This window comes from Chiloscyllium plagiosum, unplaced genomic scaffold (assembly GCF_037043375.1).
Source record: "Chiloscyllium plagiosum isolate Xiang-an unplaced genomic scaffold, Cpla_swu_hap1 HiC_scaffold_10, whole genome shotgun sequence".
NCBI lineage: Eukaryota > Metazoa > Chordata > Chondrichthyes > Orectolobiformes > Hemiscylliidae > Chiloscyllium > Chiloscyllium plagiosum.
In genome coordinates this window covers 109,164,880-109,184,265 of record NW_028270148.1, presented here as the reverse complement: position 1 = coordinate 109,184,265, position 19,386 = coordinate 109,164,880, and the positions used below count along the sequence as shown (strand labels likewise).

Here is a 19,386-nt window from a genome sequence, read left to right as displayed (position 1 = left end):
TAAGCGATGCGTTCTCTCCTGTTTCTCTTGCAGCAGGGTTTTGCCACAATGGTGTTGAGGTGTCTTGTCCCAGCAGGCACTTTGTAAATGGCTTTGGGTTTCTCCCTGGGTGGTTTTGGTTTTAATAGTAAGACAAAGGAATCATGAGTGGGCACGGTCAGAGCTCTCACACACCCTGGGGACTTTAGTTTTGCTTTCAATTGTTATTTTTTGTTAGCTCGCTACTGGAGCTCTCTCTGCTGTGAGATCAAACATGTAGACACAGAGGTTTCCTCTTAGAAGTCAAAAGGGACAGATTGTTTCCTTCAGTATCTTGTTCTACTGGACTGAAGACAGACAGCGTGTGAGAATAATAACTAATTTGCTGCCCTGTATTTTTACCAAAGGGTGTGTTTATGGGATGCTGCCACTATTGGAACAGTTTATGATTCGTGGTTAGATAATGCATTGTCTTGTTGAGTATGACAATGGTGTAAAGTTATACCAACCCTTCATTTCGTTACATTTTAATTGCACTGTAAGAATAAAGTGTGTTTTGATTGATGTTTAGAGACGGACCAATCAAATCATATCTGGAACATTTACCAATAAGAGTTGGGGTCTCCATAATATAATTTGGGGAATGCTAGTTTAGTCCCTAACATTGTGCATAAGAGGACAATTGCACTGCCTGGGCACTCCAGCCATCTCCGCAGAGGCCAGCAATGCCTGGCACATGTCAATGGCCAGGATCACTTCTGCAAACAAAGGACGTAAGAGTATGTGGAAGTCATTCAGCCCTTTGAGTCTGCTCTGCCACTCAATACTTGCAGGATCTGGGAATAGGTTGCAGGAAAAGGCAGCACACTTCAAACAAATGCAGCAACCATCATCACCTCCCACCTTCGCCCACCCATCGCCTACCTTTCCAGTAGCCTCACAGCCCTTCCCTCCCATTTACCTCTCAACCCCCTCCCCTCCCCTACCAGTCTTGAAGAAGGGTTATGCCTGATATGTTGACTCTCTTGCTCCTTGGATGCTGCCTGACCTGCTATGCCTTTTCCAGTGCCACACTTCATCGACTCATGCAACTTTGTTGACTCAAACCTGTCAAAAGTTCCATTTGTCTTCACATACAATCAAGACTCCCCCATAATCTTGATTTTAATCCGACCCATCACATTTAAACCGCAGCTTACAATTGAAAGCTTCAGCACATTCATATCATCCAGGGGTCTGACGCATTAGAATTGTTCTAAAACCACCCAAATGCATTGATGCATGGTCACTCACTCATCGCCCACAATAAGCTGCAGGTGTTGGGCATATTTTGTCACTGTGCATTGGATTACTCCAATTCTAACATCTTAACCCTCTGTTGCATAGAACTGCAGTATTATTGTAAAAGACAACATGTTGTCCAAGTTTTTCATCTTACACTCACCAGTACAGATGCCTGAATGACAAATCTTGAAGGAAGCAATAAGTTCTGCAGGGCAGGGAAAGGGTAGTGACTAGTCAAGGCCTTGCCATGGAGGATGCACTGCAGAATTATTATCCACTTGTGCTTATGCAAAATTCAAAAAAGGCGCAACGCCTGAACATGTTCCTTTTGCCTGCAGAGGACAGATCCCTATATCTGAATATATGCAAGTGTAAATGAGACATGCAGAGCCTAAATGATCATCCTGAACTGTTTGTTACTGATTTTCTTACATCCATTGCTTGGCAGTTAACTGTCAGTTGTCATCTAACTGATGCACTCCCTAAGAAAATGCCTCTACCAGAGTCCACATGCCAACCAATCAACACTCACAACATAAAATGTTGGCTCCCCTTTACATTAGTATTTCTTGCAATCTGTCCTGATGAATGCAAAGTAAAAACCTTTGAGAAATGTTGGGTTTCTCAGCAATACTCAACGTCTGCCTGTTAATGTGCCTCACAAGGTTAACCATATAAGGAGCAGATCTACAGGTGAGCTTAGCATCATGGAGCTTAATTTCCTTGCAGGGCAATATCTTGAATGACCGCACACATAACAGAATGGGGAACCTCAGCAAATATGAAACCACGGTCTCACCTTGCTCTCCAGTCAAATACATCCTGTTCTTAAGGCTCACCCACATTTATCACTCTTCTCTTGCCATGCACAAGAACAATACACATTGGTCTGTCATATCTCAACATATACACAATAGCCAGCATTATACTATTTACCAGGTCCTCAGAAGATTGCAATGCATTCAAATCATTTGTCCTCCTCAACAGTGACTCCAATTTACAAGTCCTCCATTAGTTGGAAGGTGCATTGGAATGTTCATAAAACCAGAAGGCTGTAACAAAACAGAACAGGAGTAGGCCATTCAGCCCCTTGACCCTGCCCCACCATTCAACAGGATCATGGCTGATCCAGCCCTTTCCCTGTAACCCTTAATTCCCCAGCTGATCAAGAATCTCTCTCTTTCAGCCTTAAATATACACAAGGACTCTGGCCCCCAGAGCTCTCTGTGGCAAGGAGTTCCAATGACTCTTAACCCTCAGAGAAGAAATTCCTCCTCATCTCAGTCTTGAACTGACTCCCCTTTATTCTGAGACTATGCCCACTGATCCCAGACTCTGCTGTGAGGTGAAATATCTTTTCGGCATTTACCCTGTCAAGTTCCTGAAGAATTCAGTATGTTTCAATAAGATCTCCTCTCATTTTTCTCAAACTGTTTAACATCTGCACATAAAACCATTGTCCATACTTGGGACCATCTTAATGAACCTTCCCTAAACTGCCTCCAATGAAATGATACATTTCCTTGAATGAGGGGACCAAAACTGCTCACAGTGCTCCACATGTGGTCTCACCGTCACTTTGTACAGTTGTAGTCAGACTTTCCTATTCCTACACTCCAAAGTCATTGAAATAAAGGCTAACATTCCATTAGCCTTCCTGATTACCTGCTATACCTGTGTGCTTGCTTTGTTTTATGCACAAATACCTCCAAGTCCCTTCATGTTGCAGTTTTCTGCAACTTTACTCCATTTAAATAATGCCGTTCTCCACGTCTGCTTCCAAAATTTGCATTTTCCCCACAATATACTCCATCTGCCGACATCTTGCCCACTTACTTAACCTACCAATATCTCTGTAAACTGTATCCCTCTCACAACATGCCTTTCCATCTATTTGATGTTGTCTGCAAATTTGGCTGCAGTACATTCACTTCCTTCCTCCAAGTCATTAATATTTATTGCAAACAGTTGCCTTTGGAACCTCACTGGTCACAGGTCACCACCTGAGCCCCTTCTCCCCACTTGCTGAATCCTGCCCGTTAGCTAATTCTCTAAACATGCCAGTATCCTCCCTCTGAGTATAACCCTTCTTCCTGATATTGCCTGGCTTGCTGTGTTCTTTCAGCCTCCTGTGTGTCTTCTTTGGATTCCAGCATCTGCAGTTATTTTGTCATTAATATCCTACCTCCAATACCTTATCTTATGACTTTTGTGAGCTACCTTGCCGAATGCCTTCTGGACATCCAAAGACAACACATCGACTGCCTCCCTCCTATCCACTCTGGTTGAGAGTTCCTCAGAAAACTCTAAGAAATTAGTCAGACACAATTTCCCTTTCATTAAGCCATGCTGACTCTGCTTGATGAGATTATGATTTTCCAAATGTGCTGCTATTACTTCATTAATTATTAATTACTTAATGATTGATTCCAATACCTTTCCAACAATAAATGTTCGTTAATTGGGCTATATTTACTCACTCTTTGCCTCTGTCCCTTTTTGAACAGAATGTCGCATTAGCAGATTTTCAATTCTCTGGGACCACTCCAGAATCAATGCATCCCTTGTCTCTGTCGCTGAGATCTTAGAATGAAAACCATCAGGGCCAGGGGATCTATTGGCACAGCGAAAGAAAAGGGGCAACATGGTGGCTCAGCGGTTAGCACTGCTGCCTCACAGCACTAGGGTCCCAGGTTTAATTCCTTACTGTCTGTAAGGAGTTTGCACATTCTCCCCATGTCTGCATGGGTTTCCTCCCACAGTCCAAAGATGCGTAGGTCAGGTGAATTGGCCATGCTACATTGCCCATAGTGTTAGGTGCATTAATCAGAGGGAAATGGGTCTGGGTGGGTTACTCTTCGGAGGGTAGGTGTGGACTTGTTGGGCCGAAGGGCCTGTTTCCACACTGTAGGGAAACTAACCTAATCTGCCTTTCATCTCATTAGTTTGTCTAAAACTACCTCTCTCGTGATGGTGATGGTACTTAATTCCTCCCCTTTATTCTTTAATATTAATGGAGTGCTTCTACCGTAAAGACTGATGCAAAATATCTGTTTAATTCCACTGCCATTTCCTTGTTTCCCAAATCTATCCCCTCAGATTCATTTTCTAAGAGGTCGATGTTTCTTTGACCATTCTCCTCCTTTTGATATGTTTAAAGAAGCTCTTATTGTCAGTCTTTATAATCCCTCTCTCGATTGCCCTCAGTTTTTTTTCTGTCTTTATTTTCTTTTGAGTTTTCCTTTGCTGGGTTCAGAATTTTTCCCAGTCTTTGAGGCTGTCATTTTGGTCTCCTATGTGCTTTTTATTTCAAATTAATACTCCCCTTAATTTATACAGTTAGCCATGGTTGGTTTATCTCTATCTTAGAATCTTTCCTCTTATTGGAATGCGTTTGCTGACAGTCATAATTCACCTCCTTAAATATCTGTCACTACTGCTTATTCTCAGTCATTCTTCCTAATCTATCTTCCCAATTTAGCTCAGCTAACTCTCTCCTTATTTCATTTTAATTCTCTTTATTTAAGTTAAACACAGTTGCTTCTGACCCAAGTTTTTCACTCTCAAACTGAATATTAAATTGTATCATGTTATGATCACTACTTCCTCAAGGATCTTTTAATCAGAGGTCATTCATGAAACCTGCCTCATTACCCATTATTAGATCCAAGATAGCTTGCTCCCTGGTCAACTCCATGACATACTGCTCTTGGTAACTGCCCCAATGCATTCTATGAATTCCTGCAGACATGAAAGGTATGACAAAAATACAATTCTTTACTTCTCGGTTTCTCATAGAAGTTTGCTATTATTAGTGTAATAGTGCATATATCAACAAAGGCAGTAAAATGAACTTGATTAGGCATCAGGCCAGTCAAGACTGCTCTGGAGAGATGCAAATGTTGCCACAAAGGTCCTTTGCACTTTGGGAAACGAAACAGCCTGGTAAAACTGGGCAGTGACGCTGGGGATCCTGATGCTGCTCGGCCGAAGAGGACAGAATCACGATAGCCACATTGAACAATACACTGGCTACCTACTTCATATGCATGGGTTGCTCATGAACAGAAACCCCTGAGTTTGGAACAAGCTATGAATTTCAGATTGTCACTGATAGGCAACTTTATGGCCAATGTTAGCTCCATGCTGCAATTGTGCTACACAAGTATTTGTAACAAACAGCTAATTTCCCTGAGTTTTGTAACTCCGTGTGCCTCATAAATACAGTTGTGATTTAATAGAGGGTACAAGCAAGTGTGGTATCAATTCCAACAAATTTGCCTCCTGAAATAAAGTGACAACTCTTCCAAAGAAGGGTCATTTAGGACCTGAAATGTTAACCCTGTTTCTGCCTTCAAAGAGGGAGCCAAACCTGTGCATTGCTCAAGCATTTCCTATTCTTATTTCAGACCCAACTTCCTCACTTCTTCCTCCTTCAACCGACAGGTAACAGATTTGTGTTCCTTCAAATCAATGGAAGTCTACTTAATTTGCTAATCACCAAGGTTTATGAAACTTGCTCTTCACCATCTCCCCAAGCTCTTTTTAATGATTACAGTCCCTCTCTTTGGAGATTCTGGAAATGCTTCACATGCTGTCAGTGTTCCAATGTTCCAAAATGCTAATGGGCCACAATTTTTTTTTTTGAAAAGTGCAGAGAAATCTTTACTACTGGTAAATGAAATGCTCCCCAGTCACCAAATGGTACTAAAAACAAATAGCAAAATATTGGGAAAAACCTCAAAATAGTGTCTTCAAATTGTGGTATCGAAGCACGGTGTGGTAGGGGAGGAAATTCTGTACAAATTGTCAGTTCTTTTCCTTCTGCTTGTGGAACGTTATTTAAACCTGCTTGGAACAGTCTGATCAGGAAAAATAGTACAATTCCAGCAAACATTGCAAAAGTCGCATCAGGATAACCTTCATCCATTTTATGCATAACCTTACCCAGAATGTACAGCAAAATTATATTTAAATATTTCCAAGGCAGAGGTAAACAGATTCTTCATTACCAAGGGGATGGAAGGTTATTAAAGGCATTGGGTGGCACAGTGGCTCAGTGGTTAGCTCTGCTGCCTCACAATGCCACAGACCTAGGTTCGATTCCAGCCTTGGCTGACTGTCTGCGTGGAATCTGCACATTCTCCCCGTGTCTGCGTGGGTTTTCACTGGGTGCTTTTGTTTTCCTCCCACAGTCCGAAGATGTGCAGGTTAGGTGGATTGGCCATACTTCAGTGACCAGAGTTGTGCAGGTTGGGTGGATTAGCCACAGTAAAAGTGGGGTGATATGTATAGGATGGGGGTTAGTTCAGTGTGGATTCTTTCTACATTGTGCAGGAATATGGATTTGAGGTTAACATCAGAGCAGCCATGATCATACTGAATGGGCAGAACAGGCTTGAAGGGTCGAGTGGCCTACTCTAGTTTCTTACGCGTGTGAACAGGCCTCCCAGCCTATAAATGTGCCACATGAACCTCTCTCCTTAACCTCCCCACTATCAGGCAGTCCTTTGATTCCTCCCTCTCACATGTATTTACTTCTCTTCAATAAAAGGCATCCGCTCATCTCAACCTCAGTCAGTCCCACATTCCAATCACTGTCCACGTCAAGAGACTTCTCTGGAACTGCCTGCGAGCTATAGTGGCGAGTGTCTCAAATTCATGGATCTTGGTTACAACAAACTCATGCATGTGACACCAAAATTATCAATATGTAAGCTGAACAAATATCCCTAGAATTAAATGCACATGGTCAAAATTGGAGTCAAGAATATTGCAAACATGTCAACAATATACTGGGACTTCAGAGGTTAGGTCATGAGGAGGGATTATATAAATTAGACCTGTTTTCTTGAAAGTGTCTGATCAAAATCTTCAAGATATTAACAAGAAAAGACAGAGTAGATAAATATAAACTATTTCCACTTTGGGAATTCTAGAATGAGGAAACTAGCCTAAAAATAAGGGCCAGACCATTCAGGAGCGATGTTGGGAAACACTTCTACACACAAAAGGTGGTAGAGGTTTGGAACTCTATTCCACAAGCAGCAGTTGACGCTCAATCAGTACTTAATTTTAAATCTGAGATAGATTTTCTTTGTTAAGCGAAGTTAGTAAGGGATATGGACCAAAGGCAGGTTGATGGAGTGAGGTCACAGATCAGCCATGATCTCACTGAATGGCAGAACGGCCTCAGAGGGGCTGAATGGCCTACTTCTTTTTCTATTACACAAAATAGCAAGTAAAGTACAGGTTTAGAATATGGATTAAGACTGAACACCAGAAAGATAAAAGCAGTAGCAGTTTGAAAGATTGAGTCCTTAGAAATAGACTAGAGTGAAGGTTGAAGTGAAATAGTGCTATTATGGAACAATAGATACATTTTTCTATGTGGGGCAAACAATAACAAAGATGATGGATGTGATGAAGACATTAGAAGTAAAGATGCAGCTAGATGTAATTTTGTGCAAATAAAGGACGTGTTATCAACAAGAAAACTGAAGTTTGTAGCAAAGGAAAAGCTCCAAAGGTCCCAAACTCCATCCCTTTCCTGAGCACCCTCAGAAACCCAGACAATAGAAGAAATTTACAGGGATGTTGCCTGTGGTCTGAGTTATCGGGCGTGGTTGGACAAGCTAGGTCTGATTTCTTTAGAGTATAGGAGACTGAAGGGGGATCTTACAGAAGTGTATAAAATCATGAGAGGCATGGATAGGATGAATACAGTCAGTCTTTTTCCCAGGGTTGGGTAATCAAGGACAAGAGGTTATCAGTTTCGGGTTAGAGGGGAAAGAATAAAAGTGAATTTGAGGGGTAACTTTTTTACACAGAGGGTGGTACACATATGGAATGAGCTGCCAATGGAAATGGTTGAGACAGGTACATTAACAACATTTAAAAGGCATTTGGACAAATACATGGACAGGAAAGGATTAGAAGGACATGGACCAAGTGCAGGGAAATAGGGTTAGTATGGATAGGCATTTTGGTCGGCATGGACCGGTTTGGGCCAAAGGGCATATCTCCTTGCTGTAGGACTCTATGACTCTATGAATAATTAAAGGTTTGTGGAAATAAACAGAGGCCTTTGAAGTGTGAGCACTAAGATTTGGGGTATCTATATATTAACGACAGAACAAATAAAGAGGTGCTTGAAATTACAAAAACAGCAGTCACTCAAAAAACTGAACTGCAGAATGAGAAAAGTCAGTATTGCAATATCTGATCACAGCCGAAAAACTGCAGAGGAGGTAACATCAGTCTAGTATGGGAATCAAACCCACACTCAAGCACATTGCTGTGGATCTAGAGTTACATTTCAGCCAGGCAATACAAGTAAGGGTGGCAAATTTTCCTGTAAAGTGAATCAGATGGATTTTTAAAACAAAACACGAAGAACTATGGACGCTGGAAATCCAAAACACAGACAGAACTTGCTGCAAAAGCTCAGCAGTTCTGGCAACATCTGTGGAGAGTTAACATTTTGGGTCCATCGAACCTTCTTCAGAACCGGTTCATGACAGCTTCATGGTCAGTATTACTGAAACTTGGTGTTAACTCCAGTCTATTAAGTCAATACAATATAAATTCTGCCATTTGGTTTGGTGTACTATGCTGTAGGCCCTGAGACCCCAAACGGTCATGGTACACCTCTACACAGATCAGGGTTCAATGACATTACCATGACACCAGCATCTCACCCTAAACATAAACATTTATAATGCACCAATCAAAAATGCGCAGAATATTCTAGTTCAGCTCTAACCAAGGTTCAATCAATATCCAATACTTTTAAGTTCCATCCCTCTGGAAGCAGACCTTCAGGCTTTAATTTGCTATTTTTTAAGGCTTTGATAACTCACCTAACCCCTTTCAATTGGAACTCTCCCATACAATTTACAGTAACCCAGTGCATGGAAACATTCTCCACCTGCAAAGAGAATACAGGATTGGGAAGAACTCGGGAATAAGTTTGGCCTAAGTCTGATGGCTCATGCTCTCGGCTTTCCACATGCTGTATACAATCAGCAAATCAATAAATCCAACCTGGTGTGTTCAGTAGGGCAGCACACATTGGTACCCCCTGCTGAGTCAATGCCACACAATGCAAGTACGGCTCCCATACAAGAAGCTCAGTGCCTTGGTCATGATAGCAACATGTATTACTGAGCGCAACTCAGACTTCCCCTTCACAATGGACAGGAAAACAACTGGGGGAGAACCACAGAGTGTGCAAGGGGCTTCAGAGTGAAAGTAAACATATCCTAGAATCCCTACAGTGTGGAAGCAGGCCATTTGGCCCTTCAAGTCCACACTGACCCACATCCCACAGAAACCCACCCTTTGCCATAGCTAATCCACCTAGCCTGCACATCCCTCGACACTATGGGCAACTTATAGTAATAGAGATGTACAGCAAGGAAACAGACCCTTCAGGCCACATATCCAAATTTAATCTAGTCCCATTTGTCAGCATTTGGCCCATGTTCCTTGCAATCCTTCCTGGTCATGCACCCAACCAATCCATCTAACCTGCACATCCTTAGACTGTGGGGTGGAACCACAGCACGCAGAGGAAACCCACGCAGGCACAGGGAGAATGTGCAAACTCCACACTGACAATTTCACCCAAGGTTCATCCAGTTCCCTGGTACTGTGAGGCAGCAGTGCTAACCACTGTGCTACCGTGCCATATCACGGATGAGGAGAAAAGCAAATCTAGTAGGGACAAATAGGGAATATATATAAATGTACTTCCAAACCATAAATTGACTTGCAAAACAAACAGTTCAACAAGCAAGAAAGTACCTTCAAAAGCATCATTTTTAGATTAGATTAGATTACTTGCAGTGTGGAAACAGGCCCTTCGGCCCAACAAGTCCACACCAACCGCCGAAGCGCAGCCCACCCAGACCCATTCCCCTACATTTACCCCTTCACCTAACACTACGGGCAATTTAGCATGGACAATTTGATTTGCATTAAAGCAATGCAACTGCTTCAGCAAGAGCAGCAACAGATGAACCAGTTAATGCAAAGCATGTTAAGAAGCTGGAATGATTCACTTCATTTAAAAACCTGTTTAGATTTAAACCTGGGGCAGATGATAATAAACTTATCCGACAAGCAGAATCTCTCATTTCCAAATTGCACTGGGAACGGAAATCTACACCTTCCCGGAGACCACCCCGGTTCCAGCAAAAGGACATTTGACCACAGCTGAACTACATCCTTTACGCTACAAGTTTAGAAGGTTTAAATGGCTGAAATGCAGGAGAAGCAAGTGACAGCACAGTCACAAACACAGAGCTAATACAAAATGACTGACTGCTTACCTGTCCCAAATTACTTCTCCATTCTCATTGCAAAGAAATGTCTTCTTTCCCTGGGAGGAAGGAAAGCAATGTTTTAGGGGAGAAAATGCAAAATCATTGCATCGAGTCAACTGCTTGCAATAAATCTCACAAAAAAAGGATGTCATTTTTGGCAGATACTAAGACAACGTAGTTTCCTTAAATCCTGTAAAAGGTCCTGCCAACCAAAACACAGACCCCCCAAATACCACAGAACGTGTCTTTCCAACTACAACAAGACCCGAGTCACCTCTGAATTAAGACAAAATATTTATAAAAAGACTTATTATGCATTGTTGCCCGCACACAAGAGCATCACTTACCGATTTTGTGATAAAATTGCAGAAATGAATACATTTCTGGGAAGGGGCAGGACGTTTAGAGGGGACTGGAGGACAAACTTTGGGAGGTATCTGGAACTCGCTATCTGAAAGGGTGAGAAAGGCTAGAATTATGCCGACATTTCAGAAATATTCCGATGAAATACCACAGCACACAAGGCAAGGCTATGGACCAAATGCCCGGAAATGGGATCAGAGCAGATGAAACAGTGCAGATTCAAATGGCCGAAGGGATTCTTTCCATGCTGTAAAACCCTATGACTCTGTCAAACATTCAGTAAATTATGGATCCTTGCTTATTCTCAACACACTGGAGCTTCACTGACCAAACCAAGGGTGTAATAAAAATGTAGAGTCATAGAGATGTACAGCAAGGAAACAGACTCTTCTGTCAACTCGTCCATGCTGACCAGATATCCTAAATTTATCTAATCCCATTTGCCAGCATTTGGCTCATATCCCTCTAAACCTTTCCTATTCATGTACCCGTCCAGATGCCTCTTTCAATGTTGTAATCATACCAGCCTCCACCACTTCCTCTGGCAGCTCATTCCATAGATACACCACCCTCTGCATGAAAAAGTTGCCCCTTAGGTTCCTTTTAAATCTTTCCCCTCTCACCTTAAACCTATGCCCTCTAATTTTTGACAGCCCTACCCTGAGGAAAAAACCTTGCCTATTCACCACATCCATGCCCCTCACGGTTTTAAAAACCTCTGTAAGGTCATCCCTCAGCCTCCGATGTTCCGGAGAAAATAGCCCCAACATATTCACCCTCTCTCCTACACCTTAAATGCTCCAGCCCTGGCAACATCCTTGTAATTTTTTTCTGCACCCTATCATGTTTCACAATATCTTTCCTATAGCAGGGAGACCAGCATTGAAAGCAGTACTCCAAAAGTGGCCTAACCATTGATCTGTACAGCCACAACATGACCCCCCCAACTCCTATACTCAATGCACTGACCAATAAAGGCAAGCATACAAATCCTTCACCATCCTGTCTACCTGCAAGTCCACTTTCAAGGAACTATGTACCTGCACCCAAGGTCCCAGGACTGATAGATTTCTGATGGGGGGGGGGGGGAAAGAGGGGGGTTAAAGGCACTTGAAATTTTTGATCAGCAGTGATTGTGGTGAAAGGCGGGGAAGTCTTGATGGTCTGAATGGCCTAATCCTGTTCCTATGTTCCTTCCAAAATAGTTGCTCCGACTGACAGAAGGGCCCTTGTAATTTTCATTTTGAAGGTGAATTGCAGTAAAGGCGTGCAAAGGAAGCAAAATGAAACTGGGACATCTAAAACTGGACACTCACTGATATTACACCACAGTGCTATTTATCAAATCAGAAAGTAGACATCAAGGCACAGACTTCTGGTATCTTTTGGCTATAAACTGATACACTGCAAAAGGAAAGACCATATATAGTGACAATGTTATTAGCACCGGTATCAATCAGGACAACTTTACTTGCAGTGATCACAAAATTCTAAAATAGCATTTCCGACCACCATTATAAAACCAAGAAACACTCTCAGCCAAAAATACCTTCTGCAAGTGAAATTACAAAAGTAAATGACGCAAGTAATTTTAATGCAAGTATTTTTACATCAGCTATTAAGGGAACAAAAAGCCAGCTAGTGGAGTACTTAAAACAAATATTGAAGCAGATTGTGGTTTGTAAATAAGCAAGCTTCTCTTTCATGCTTTTTTTCCCCACTGTTATCTGGATGCAATTTCTTTGAAGGCTGTTTTGCTTAATTTGATTATGAATACGTTGTTTCAACCGTAATGTAACTGACTACAAATAAGCAAAGTTGCAGATGTAGAGTCCGACAGGTACCAATAATATCATAAGTTGGAAACACAGTGACTAATCTACCCTTTTTATTCATTGCAGGTCGGTTTGAAGGATACAGTGAGAGATTTAGACAAAGGAACAGAGGCTTTGGGAGCGGGAGTACACCTGCTCCACCGTTCAATGAGAGCTATTTGTGGTCTGATCCCCACTCTCCTGCTTTCTTCACAGTTCTGAACTCCCTCGGTCTATCAAAATTCTATCTAATTAGATGACACAGCTTCTGTTACTTTCTGGGGAGTTCCATGGACTAATGACCATCTGAGACAAGACAGTGCTTAAAATCCGCGTCTAAAAACAGAGGCATTTAATTCTTAAACTGTGTCCACCAATTCTAGTTTCCCCCCACAACAGACAAGAATGGGTCAAATCATACCAACGTCCTTTCTTATTGGGAAAGTGTTTCAGCAACTGCACTCATCCTTTGAGATAAACTGCAGCGATCATGGCAAAGTCATATTTCACACTGCATCGGGAAACAGCATCCACAAAATCAGACTCAACTCTGACCAGTTGCTTTTAAGTCTAAGCTTTTCCCGTCGGTGTTCACCAGTTATGAACGACAGATTTTTCCACAAATCTGTTACAGAAGATTGTGCATTCCTAAATTTGGCTGGGGGAGGGAAGAGCATGTGACAGGGACAGGCAGAGAGGGTAGTGGAGAGATGGTGCACAACAGATAGGTGTGGGGAGAATGGGAGAGCAGGAGGAGTGTGTGCAGGAGAGAGGGGTGCAAGGCAGAGGAGTGCACAGGACCAGAGGGAGGAGAGTGTGAAGGAGTGGGGAGAGTGCATGCAGGAGGAGACAGCATGCATAAGAGAAGCAGGGAAAGGATTTCAGGGGAGTCCAGGGTGGGTGAAGGGAGCGGGACAAGAAATGCAGCCACACAGCTCACAGGGAGACAGGGAGGAAGGCAAGAGGAGAAGGGTGGGGAAACAGAGAGAGAACAAATGAGAAGGAGTAGAGAGAGAGAGAGAGAGAGAGAGAGAGACGAGTGAGGAATGGTGAGGAGAAAACAGAGCAAGTGAGGAAAAGATAAGAGAACCACAAGTGAGGAGCAGGGGGAGAGAGGTGCAGAGAGCAAGTGGGGAACATTGGGCAAGAGAGAGAGTGAGTAGGGAACAGGGGAGAGAGCGCGAGTGAGAAACGGGTCGGGAGGAGGGAGAGAGTGTGACCGAGGAATGGGCAAGAGAGTCAGTAAGAAAGAAGCAGGAAGAGAGACAGTGAAGTGCAGAGGGAGGGACAGTAGTGAGGAAAGGGGAAGACACTGTAATTGAAGAGCAGAGGGGAAAGATAGCATGGGCCAGAGTGGTGACAGAGTTTGGAGAGAGAATGGTGGGCAGACAGTGAGAGAGGATTACATGGGGAAAGACAGCAATAGACAATGATGTGGGTCAAGTTTAGATTTAACTAAATTATAATAAACAGCAATAAATTCTGTTATAATTAAGTGCTGTCCCTAAAAGATCTCACAAATATTACTGTCAGAAGGCTTGATGCTATTTACACTTTACACAGATTTTTTGGTCATGAGGAAATATAGCACCTGAGGTTCACAGAACTTGATGTAATTTTTTTTCTGTCCAATGTTTATATTTGACTTAGCTATTTTCAAAATAATGCGAACTATTAAATGCACGGGTACCCACATTTGGTCCATTCAGAGCACAGTGTAAAGTAATTAGTTTACTGCAATCTTTCATTATGACTGGACTTTCCCGTAAGCTCAGGCCTGAAATTAGCAGGTTGAAATTGATTTTTCAAAACAAGGTTTCCATCAGGAATGAGCTTGGTAATATTTACATTATGGTGTTTATTTGCTTCACTATTAACAGCTCCATCTGACCTGAAGTGATGACTCAAATAAAAACTTCAAAATATATTCTCAAAATGTTAAGAGTTGTCAGCTGTTTTGGTTTGCTCTTGAAAATTATAGTCGACAAGAAAAAAAAACACAACAGGCATTACAAAGTCTGGTCCCAATGACAAGGGCACAGCCTTCACTGAGCGAGATTCATTTTCAGTTAGAAACTCCATTTTGCTATCTGTTTGAAAGTGAACTGTCTGAAAATGAAAGAGTGACTTGACTAAATTGCAATTCAGTAACTTGAGGCACTTTCAATTGTTACAAAAGGTCCTTCCATTTAATAAAGTCGTCGACATCTTTTTTAAGGTGCTGATTTCAGCACTCCAAGTTTCATCCTATAGAAAAACTAGAATATAGAAAATGAAACTTCATTGTGGACAATCCTAATTTACTTTGCACATGAACAATTGCCTCTGGAACATGGGAAAGTTACAAAGATATCTCTGTACCTATTCTGGCCTAAAAATATAACCAATATTCTGATTGAATGACGAGCACCACTGCATTTAATGGAAGTGCCACTGGAAAAATACCAGCTTACAGAAACACAAGTGAAAAATGAACAACAGGTATTCCAAATGCAGCAAAGACAGCAGTCTACATACAAACATTTTAGAATAGGAGCAGATGGAAAAGCACAGTAGGTCAGGCAGCATCCAAGGAGCAGGAAAATTGACGTTTCGAGCAAAAGCCCTTCATCAGGAATAGAGGCAGGGAGCCTGACTTGCTGTGCTTTTCCACCACCACTCTAATCTAGACTCGGGTTTCCAGCATCTGCAATCCACGTTTTTACCACGCAGATGTAGACCATTCAGCCCATCATGTTTGATTCACCATTCTAGAAAAACACAGCGGATCTGTTTGGGCTTTGAATGCCACATTTCCACGCCTCCACCTCCCCCCCCCCCCACCCCCCAGCCCCCCCAAACACAAATCGATCTTTGTTTTTACAATATTCAATGATCCCATTTTCTGAGGCAGAGATTTCCCAACCCACTAACACTCCACGTCCACCTTATGGAGGCATTTCAGGAGCATTTACACTTCCATCGGGTCACCTCTCACTTTTCTAAACTGCAGTGGGAAGAAGCCCGGCCTATCCAACTTATCCTCCAAAGACTTGCCGTTCATTCCAGGCATCAATCTGAAAATAATCTTTCACTGGAGGCAGTTCTGGAGAAAGTTCAGTGAGATGGTCCATGGCATGCAGGAATTGTCTTTGCAGCAAATGTTAACCAAGCTGGGAGCCTACTCATTGCAATTTCGAAGAATGAAAGGTGATCCCATTGTAAGGTAGAGGATTCTGAAGGGGCTTGACAAGGTAAATGCTGAGATGATGTTTCCCCCTTACATCTGCGTGGTAAAAACGAGGATTGCAGATGCTGGAAACCCGAGTCTAGATTAGAGTGGTGGTGGAAAAGCACAGCAAGTCAGGCTCCCTGCCTTATCGAAGAATCCTGAACCTGTTGGACTATAACCTGGTGTTGTGAGATTTTTTAAACTTTGGACCAGAAGCCTTAAGTCTCAGAACAAAGGGACATCAATTTCAATCTGAGGCGAGGAGGAATTTATTCTCTCAAAAGGTTGTGAGTCTTTCAAACTCCTTATGACATACAGAGCTATGGAGACAGAGTCTTTGGGTATACTTAAATCAGAGGTTGATCGATTCTTGATCGATCGGGAAATCAAGGGTTACAGGGAAGAAATAGGAGTAGAATTAGACCAATGAGTCTGCTCTGCCATTCCATCATGGCTGATATGTTTCTCATCCCCATTCTCTTGCCTTCTCCCCATAACCTTTGACCTTCTCAATAATCAAGAACCTATCCTAGCCTTAAAGACATTCAATGGCTTGGCCTCCACAGCCTAGAAAGTCAATGAGTTTCACCGATTGGTGGAAGAAACGGCTGAAGACATTCCTCAGTTCTAAAAGGTCATCCCTTCACTCTGAGGCTGGGCCCACAGGTCCGAGTCTCTCCTACTGGTGGAAACACCTTCTCCACGTCCACTCTATCCAGGCCTCTCGGTATTCTGTAAGTTTCAAACAGATTCCCCCCTTCATCCTTCTAAAATTCATCGAGTACAGACCCAGAGTCCTCAACCGTTCCTCACAGGACAAGCCCTTCATCCCCGGGTCATTCTTGTAAACCTCCTCTGGACCCCTCCAATGCCAGCACATCCTTCCTTAGATACAGGGCCCAAAACTCATCATTGTATTCCTCATACAATCTAACTAGAGCCTTAACCAACTTCAGCAGTATATCTCTTGTCTTTTATTCTAACCCTCTTGAATGCGAACACTGCATTTGCCTTCTTAACTGCCAATTCAACCTGCAGGTTAACCTTCATAGAAATCTGAACTAGGACCACAAATCCTTTTGCGCTTCAGATTTCTGAAGATTTCCCCCATTTCTATGCCTCTACTCTTTCCACCAAAATGCATAACCTCACACGTTCCCACGTTGCATTAGATATGCCGTGTCTTTGCCCACTCTCCCTAAGTTTTTTCTGCAGCCTTCCTGCTTCCTCAACACCAAGAAAATGGACGCAAGGAATGTGGTTGGATCAGCCATGGTCCTATGGATTGGTGGAGCAGGTCAAGGGGCCAAATGGCCTACTCCAATGCCTATTTCTTTTGGTCTTAAAACCCCATCTGAACTGCCTCCTGGGCAGTTACATCACCCATTAAACACTAAAACTAAGGACTCTTGAATTGAAATGTATTGTTAAGAAAGCAGCACGCATCTCTCAAACACTGCAAGGCACTTTAAATATTAATTCTTCCAATTCACTATTCAGGTGAACTTGCCAGAGTCAGTTTTTTTTTATTTTGCAAACGTCAATCCATCAGAAGCAAAAACACGTTAGAATTAACTGGCTAAGTCTGACTGGAGCTTGAAATATTGGCGGTTGCATGATGAAATTTTATGCAATAACTGTCGTGGAGAGCCGCTGGCTGCAGTTAAAGCGGGAAGGGAATCAGACCAGTATCCTTTGTCAATACAAAGTGTCATCAAGTGCGGGCTTTGCACGGGGACGGGGCTCACAAGCCAGAACACTGGCGGCGCTGTCAAGTTGGTCGTGTCTCCCTGTCTGAAACTCATTGGCAAACCGGCTCCTGCTTAACCCACGATGCCAAACAGTCACCAACCATTTTGCAGCAACTTCGCCCCATTATCTCTCAACGCAGCTCCCTCTCTCTGGGACTTTTTTTTTGTGGGGTTGCTAATCGTTGCAAGGAAAAAAAAACCCATCTCGTTGTAGCTGCACCAAAACAATCAGTAAAACAAAAATAGGAAGGGGTTATTGATTTGGCTTTGTCTGGACAACCTCTGCCGTGCAACATGCACTTTCCACTGCCCTCGACCACGGGAGCAGCAACACCAGCATTGCACTGAGTTATAGTTTGCAAAATACAGGAGGGGGGGGGGGGGGTCGGGGAATTGATTAGGTCTCTCGTCGCTGTGGCCGATTGCTGACCGGGTCACTGAGGCTGGGGCAAGGAAGGAAGGGAGAGACGCTTGCCTACCTGTCAACCACACAGCTGCTGGGTCCGTCCTGTTTTGCATTCGGCAAAATCCCACCCAAGAAACAGGCAGCTGCCGCGCACACCCAGCAGACTGCTCTGTTCATGAAAAAAAAATGCTTCAAATGACACCGCGTCAGGAAGGAACTAATACATAAACATAGGCGTGCATTACAAAGAGAGAGAGAGAGAGTGTAAAACAAAACTGATTTCTTACATCAAACAGACAGGGAGAGATGATGTGGGCGTACTCCAGCGGAGCCGGTTGCTGTGGTGATGGGAGGGCTGCTGCCCAGTCACACACGTTGTCCTCAGTCACACTCTCATACTGGAGAAGCGGACTTTCCCCTCCACACAAAACTCCCCACCCGCCCCCACCCCCCACACACACGCAAAAAAAAAATCTTAGCAGGAGAAGTTAGGAGGAGAGGGAAATGATGAAGGAAAGCGTGCACTTTCCTCGCTACGGGGTGGGGGGGGGGGGGGTGATGTACCAAGACTTGCAAAATATTGAGAGAAGCGCCCGCTGCCGATTCGCTTCACTCTGCACCGCCACGTTCCATTCCTGGGCTAAGATTCTATTATCCCGGGCCAAGTTCTATTATCCCGGGCCAATGTTCTATCATCCCGGGCTAAGATTCTATCATTCCTGGGCTAAGATTATATTATTCCTGGGCTAAGATTCTATTATCCCGGGCCAAGATTCTATTATTCCTGGGCTAAGATTCTATTATCCTCGATTAAGATTCTATTATTCCGGCTAAGATTATATTATCCCGGACTAACGTTATTCCAGGGCTTAGATTCCAAAGCCATCCCGCCGCCCTCGCCTTATCTGGGAGCCCCCAGTGCCAACCTTCCCTTTTTCTTCACGGGACCAGGGAAGAGGTCGGGGCTGGTATTAAGTATGCACCAAGATTGGACGGGGAATGCAGCGCTATAGCAGCTGGGTGCAAACAGCGCTTGCACGGCCAAGGTTAATGAAATTCTCACTGTAAATCCTCCCGTCGGTGGGAACTCTGCAGTCGGCAGAGGAAATCCAATTGGACCGTCCCCCTTTCCCTTTCAAACGCCATGTGACCACTATTACTGGGAAATACATACGTCATTGCCTTACACGATTTGCTATCTTAGCGATATATAAAGAGAATTCAGTACCGTATTGTGTATTCAGGACCG

The 19,386-nt window shown here is 43.2% G+C and overlaps 1 protein-coding gene across 9 annotated transcripts in view; it reads right to left on the bottom strand.

Annotated features, from left to right (window-relative positions):
* Positions 1–18,503, bottom strand: part of plcb4a (phospholipase C, beta 4a) — a 546,496-nt gene extending 527,993 nt beyond the window's left edge. For 5 of the 9 annotated variants that reach the window (XM_043696588.2, XM_087991650.1, XM_043696587.2 and 2 more), the window contains exons 1-2: positions 18,211–18,389; positions 10,599–10,648 (exon numbers count right to left, since the gene is read on the bottom strand). The gene's annotated coding sequence lies outside the window, so the exon portion shown is untranslated. Of the gene's footprint in view, positions 1–10,598; positions 10,649–18,210; positions 18,391–18,424 lie in introns of those variants that run through there. The other 4 variants (XM_043696594.2, XM_043696595.2, XM_043696592.2 and 1 more) reach the window with 3 other exon arrangements.
* Between the last annotated feature and the right edge of the window lie 883 nt (positions 18,504–19,386).